Below are 6,443 nucleotides of genomic sequence, written 5' to 3' on the forward strand. Positions count from 1 at the left end.
AAACTCTCCAAACTTCAAAATTCAAGTTTTTAGCTCAAAACCTTCAAAATAACATAAAAATCAATCAAATCTTTGCAAGAGTTAATGAACACATGAAGAAAACGTCAAGAAGACAGAGTCTCACTTCAGAAAGTAAAAGAAAGCGGCAAAGCTTATCCTTTCAACCGACTGAGGGCCTTTTATAGGTGGCTGGCCAGACCACCTTCGGCGGCCTATCGTGAAACCGAAAGCCATGCATGTTCGGCGGCCGAACCTAGCTTTTCTGCCTTGGTTCTTTTCTTTCAAAAACTCGATTCTTGTTAACTTAAAACTTTAAAACATCCTACATTACGTTAGAAAAACATAAATCTTACCCTTCTAGAGAAGTTCGACATCCTGAATTCCACCGGACGACAGGAATTCCGATGCCGGACTCTAGCCGGGTATTACAGTTCGTTCAGGACTTCTCTAAGATTGCAGCTCCTATGACCAGATTGACTAAGAAGAACCAGAGGTTTGTGTGGACTGACCAGTGTGAAGAGAGCTTTGAAGAGCTAAAGAAGAGGTTGACGTCGGCACCGGTGTTGGCTCAGCCAACTAGTAATGAAGACTTCACAGTGTTTTGTGATGCGTCCCGTGTGGGACTGGTTTGTGTGTTGATGCAGAATGAAAGGGTAATTGCTTATGCTTCTAGGCAGCTGAAGAAGCATGAGTTGAATTATCCTACACATGACCTAGAAATGGCAGCTGTAATCTTTGCACTCAAGATGTGGAGGCATTACCTTTATGGGGTTAAATGTGAGATCTTCACAGATCATAAAAGCCTGCAGTACATCTTGAGTCAGAGAGAGTTGAACCTGAGACAGAGAAGATGGGTAGAGCTGCTTAGTGACTATGATTGCAAGATTCAGTACCATCCGAGTAAGACGAATATTGTGGCAGACGCCTTAAGCCGGAAAACACTTGGCAGTCTATCCCATATCACAGCAGAGAGAAGACCAATGGTGAGGGAGTTCTTCGAGCTCATTAATGAAGGGCTGCAATTAGAGTTGTCTGGTACAAGTGCTTTGATAGCCCAGATGAGAGTGGCACCTGTGTTTCTGGAGCAGGTGGCTCAGAAACAGCATGAGGACCCAGAGTTAGTGAAGATTGTCAGAACTGTTTAGTCAGGCAAAAATAAAGAGTTCAGATTTGACAGCAAAGGGATCCTCCGCTATGGGAACAGATTGTGTGTACCAGATGACGTGGTCTGAAGGGAGACATTATGAGAGAGGCTCATAATGCTAGATACAGTGTTCACCAGGTCGAGGCCCATTCTATGCCCCTAGCATTAATGGATATGTAGAGGACTATTGGTGACAAGACCATCCTTGATTGTGATTTGTTTGTGATGTGATGCATTCCATGAGATCATATATTTTAAATACAATGTTTTATTATTCTGCTCACTGGGCTCTAGTAGCTCACCCCATTCCCTAAATCCCCAGGTTTGCAGGTACGGGATAGACCAGGAAGTCAGCAAGAGTAAAGAAGTCATGTTTTATGTAATAGTTAGATGTGGACATGTATTGTAAAATGATAGTATGTGATGAAATGTAAAGAATTGTGTTGAGAATAGAATTATGCTTGGCCCTGGTGTATGTTAATCCCTCTTTGGTACATGATCCTTTTAATGAGATGTTTTATTGAGGTTTATGTAAACCAAGCTTAATATATGACACTACAAAAAAACAGTGATTTAGCGACCAAAATTTTGGTTGCTAAAAGGCAGATTTTGGTCGCTATTATGAAATAGCGACCATTTAGCGACCAAAATGAAATTGTCGGTGTTTGGCCAGTCGCTAAATTTTTGGCGGCAATATGAAAATTGGTCGCTAAAATAGCGACCAATCAGCGACCATTTTTTGGTCGCTAATTTGGTGTCATGGCAGATAATGTATTGAAAAATGGTCGTTAAAATTTGGTCACTAAATGGTCGCTGTGCGGAAAAGTAAATTGGTCGTTAATTTTTAGTCTCGAAATGGTCGCTGTTTTGGTTGTTAAATTGGTCGCTATTTCGTTGTTATTTGATCGCCTCAGGGAAGAGCATTTGGTAGCTATGTGGAAGTAAATTGGTCGTTAATTTTTGGTCGCGAAATGATCGCTGTTTTGGTCGCTAAATTGGTTGCTATTTCGTTGTTATTAAATCGCCTCAGGGAAGAGCATTTAGTCACTATTTCGTCGCAAATTAATAGTAAAATCAAAAAAAAATATTTATTATTTAATTTGCTTTTATAGCTAATTAGTCACTAATAAATGCGTTTAAATCTGATTCATATCATTTTTCCAATAAATTCATAAACCTGCTATAATATCAATATGTACACACACATTCCAATACATAAAACATCAAAGACAATATATACACATCAACTTCATTTCATAATTCTGCCATCTAAAAGTCCAAAACATTACTATAGTTCAACACTAAGAAACTTAAAATATCTCAAAATACATAATGGATCCAAATAGTATAAAATTCATATAATAAAACATATTATTTAAGTCAGTGAGATATGGCATCATGCTAATCCATATGTGAATCACCAAGGGATCTATGAACTGGATGAATATCAGATGATGATGGCATCAATGAGGAAGACTGATGTCCCATCTTCGCTGCCTGTAGTTCATCACGCATTTGAGCTATCATATGATTTTGGTCTTCTACAAGTTTCTGCAAACTATTATAAATAATTAAACTTTTTAGTCTCTCAATTTTTCTTCCAATATACATTTATAGATCTTTTCATTCAATTTATTGTTAGTTTTTCAAATTAAACTACTTTTTAATCCTTAAATATTATAATTATTTTCAGTTTTGTTCCTCAATTTTATAATTACTTACATTTTCATCTTTTATATTTATGTTTTCATCTTTCTGTCTTCAATTGATGAAATTATAAATAATTGTAAAATTAAGGAATAAAATTATAAATAATTACAATATTTATGAACTACATAGTAATTTATCTAAAAATACTAATAGAAAATGAAAAGAAAGATCTAAATGTGTGACAAATCAAGATTAAGAGACTAATTAGTCTAATTTCCAAATTATAAGGACCAACTTGTTATTGGTGACAAACTTAGGGACTAAATAGTAAATTTTTCATTTTAAAAGGATATAATATTAAAAATAATTATTTGGCATGATCAAATTTGTAAGAAAAAATTCAAATGTCTTCTTCTTTTTGGACTAAATAGAATCCAAAAAGTTAAAAATAATTATTTGTCAGGTACATAAATGTGATGAACAGGAGACCTGACCCATTATACTAAAGAGCATCTCACAAACTAACTTTTTGGACAGCCCCGCAGTTTGAATCACATAAAATATTTCGAAATTACTAAATAATGTCAACATCTAGGACTTATGAAGGTAAAGTGCACTTATATGATAGTTGTGCTTGTGCCTTCAAACATTGGAGACCTCTATTTGAAAGATACTATCATGTTATTAAAACATACACCAAGCTACCAACGAAAAGAACTCAAGAAACTGAATTACTACCTCATGCTTTCCTAGACATGTTATAAATGAGATGCTCAAATCGAAGTTCAAACTTCAAACATTAATATAACAGATTCACAAACAGTTTCAGATTACAATCTTACAAAACTGTAACCCAAAAGTCCCTATATAGCCGGTGCCAGTCAGGCTTTTCCAACTCAAAAGCACATACAAAGCATCCTTTGGACATTGGAGATTTAAGCTAAATACTTTGATAAGATATCCTATTTCTATTTGGCAATTATATCTCATGGTGGATTTAGGTTCAGTTTTTGTGCTTTCAATTGTTTTTGAAAGGATGCTTTGAAGTTGGGCAAAACCGAATTTGGCTACCTTGGATCCTGATTCCACCTATTAACACTCCAACTTACTACAAATAGAATCAGCCAGATAAAAAGTCTAGTTTAAGTAGCATTTTACAAATCACATGTTCTGAATTAATAATTAATAATTCATCTTAAGCACAATGTCTACACTCCATTAGCAAGGTCAAAGATGAAAATGTATTTGAAACCTGACCTTTAGGAAAGAACCTTTAAGATCTGATGCTTGTCTTACATATGAAGATTTAGAGATCCCCTCAATAAAACTTGATCCCCTTGCACTTGGCGAGCCCTTGATTGAACTTGTGCAGGCATCAGCCATGGCAACATCTCCTTGATGGAAAAGCATTATTAGCAGGCTCATTTTTCACAATCATATCAAAGCTAGTGAATAACTGTCTATTTTCATGGTAACTAATCAGAATAGCATACTAAGTCCATTAAATGATAACTTAACCATGAATTTAACTGCTGCATAATGCAAGAGATGCTTGAGAGGTCAAAAGTGGAACTTTTCACTAAAACCTTTGCAAAGTGGAACTTGTTGCAAAAATATGAATGATTAAATTTAACAAAAGGTGGTGCTCTTAGAAAATGATAAAGGGCTTATATTAACAGATACCTTCTTCTTCAGGTCCCTGGACAACAACAGAGTACCGTTTAACAACTTGAGTGAAAGGTATATAGATCAACAGCTGCTCATCTGCATCGCTCTCTAGATTCAAACCAGCATCTTCTCTATATCCCTAACTTGTGCACAAATTACAATAAACATAAAACATAATAACCATATGAATCATAAAAAACAATCTATTGAGGAATTCTTTCTCTGAGCATGATTAAAGTGAGCATTATGCTCAAAGAAAATCTTAGTAAGCTTCATGTCAGTCAATTTGGGCTTTAAGAAAATTGAGGGAAAAGGTATTGAGCACTCCCGAAAGTTTGTCGCGTGCTATGAAAATAGAAGGGAGAAAAAATGGAAAGGAAATCAAAATTGCATTTGGATGAGCATGAAGGAAAAATAATGCAATTAAAGAAAATCCAAACCACATAGACTATCAAATGCACAAAAGGGAAAACTTTCTGCTGATAAATTTACCTGTTTGAGAGCATTGGGAAGAGAGTGGCTGGAGTTTTGATTGAGGCATTCAACTCCAGACCAATCAATGAATTAAGTCTACTAGATCAACCTGATTAACCAAGAAGATTGAAACCACAATTAACAAATCTCAATTTTACCCTCCAAAACCCAGCTCCAAGATTCGAATAATTCCCATAAACTTTCTCAATAACCCAAACAAGGGTCAGAAATAACGAAGAAGAACTGAAAATAGCATATTTTTCTTAAACAGCATGGGATCTAATAGTATTAATGTGCTCTGTCGCTGGCTACAAAGAATGTTTTGAAGCCCTTGGAGTTTGTTCTAGGACACACATCGCTAATGAGTCCCTGTGAAATGGAAGTCTATTAATATGGAGTGGGAAAAGGATAAAATATCTGAGAAGAAGAGGATTATCACTAAGTGTAGGAAAATAGATTACTAGTAGAACAGCTCTCCATGGCTACTATCTTCTCTCTTCTGAAAGTGAAACGCCCAGCGGCTTCCCTGTACCAAGGAATTAACAACAAATAACTACATGCTTATGACTAAAATCAAAACCCTAATTTTCGACACAAGAGAAAATCTTAAGGAGGCAAAAAAGGTGAGAAATCAGGTAACAAAGCTCACTCTCTTGCCGTCTCCCCGGCGTCAGCGTCATAAGCGTCTCAGAAAGGACAAGAACCCTAGATCTTGAACAGATGTCGAAGAGCAACTTCCCTCGATGATAGAAAATGTTAAAAACAAAATGATGATACCAATCAAGCTTGTTTTGTATACGTGACCTTTCACTTTCGATTCAAACGAAACCCGAAACTCAGGAGAGAGAAGGGTTTTTGCAAAGGACCACGAAGCGTGTTGATCTGTCGTTGGGAAGAACCGGATAATCCTAGAAATTCAATCGGTTCAAACCAGTGTTTGTGGAACTGTGGCTCTGTACTTGGATTCCTGATTTAGAGTATCTCTTAAATTGTCAAAACGACGTAATTTTGTATACCGAATTAAAATCACTTAATTTAAAATTTTAAATAAAATAAAATTTAATTAAAAATTAAATTAAAATTTTAAAAATAAAATGGTCGCTGATTGGTCGCTGTTTAGCGACTAAACTAATTAGTTGCTAAATATGGTCGCAAATTATAACATTATATTCCCGCTCAAAAAGTAGTCGCAATTTTGTCGCAAATATGGTCGCAAATATCTCGCGCCACTAATTTCCGCTAAACTTAGCGACGATTTAATATTTGGTCGCTAAATAGCGACCAAATAACGACCAATTTTTGGTCATTGAGCCTTTTGTTAAATAAAAATATTATTTTATTCATGTAATAGCAGAATGGTCGCTGATTGGTTGCTATATAGCGACCAAAAATTTTGATCGCTAATTTTGGTCGCAATTTCATAATTTTTTTGTAGTGTGATATGTTACCCCATTGGAGCATTTGATGAGGGCTCCAGTGTGGGGTTTTATGGCTATGAGTTGTGCAT

General features: G+C 35.6%; 1 long non-coding RNA gene across 2 annotated transcripts; it reads right to left on the reverse strand.

Moving 5' to 3' along the window:
- Positions 1 to 2,367: 2,367 nt before the first annotated feature.
- On the reverse strand, positions 2,368 to 5,894 carry LOC110607352. Of its 2 annotated transcripts, none has more exons than XR_006348216.1 (6): positions 5,586 to 5,894; positions 5,398 to 5,462; positions 4,955 to 5,305; positions 4,478 to 4,601; positions 4,052 to 4,185; positions 2,368 to 2,702 (listed from the first exon to the last, which is right to left on the reverse strand). It is a non-coding gene; the product is annotated as an uncharacterized LOC110607352 (long non-coding RNA). The 2 variants fall into 2 exon arrangements; XR_002486715.2 differs by having other exon boundaries at positions 4,052 to 4,188.
- Positions 5,895 to 6,443: the final 549 nt, after the last annotated feature.

This window comes from Manihot esculenta, chromosome 13 (assembly GCF_001659605.2).
Source record: "Manihot esculenta cultivar AM560-2 chromosome 13, M.esculenta_v8, whole genome shotgun sequence".
NCBI lineage: Eukaryota > Viridiplantae > Streptophyta > Magnoliopsida > Malpighiales > Euphorbiaceae > Manihot > Manihot esculenta.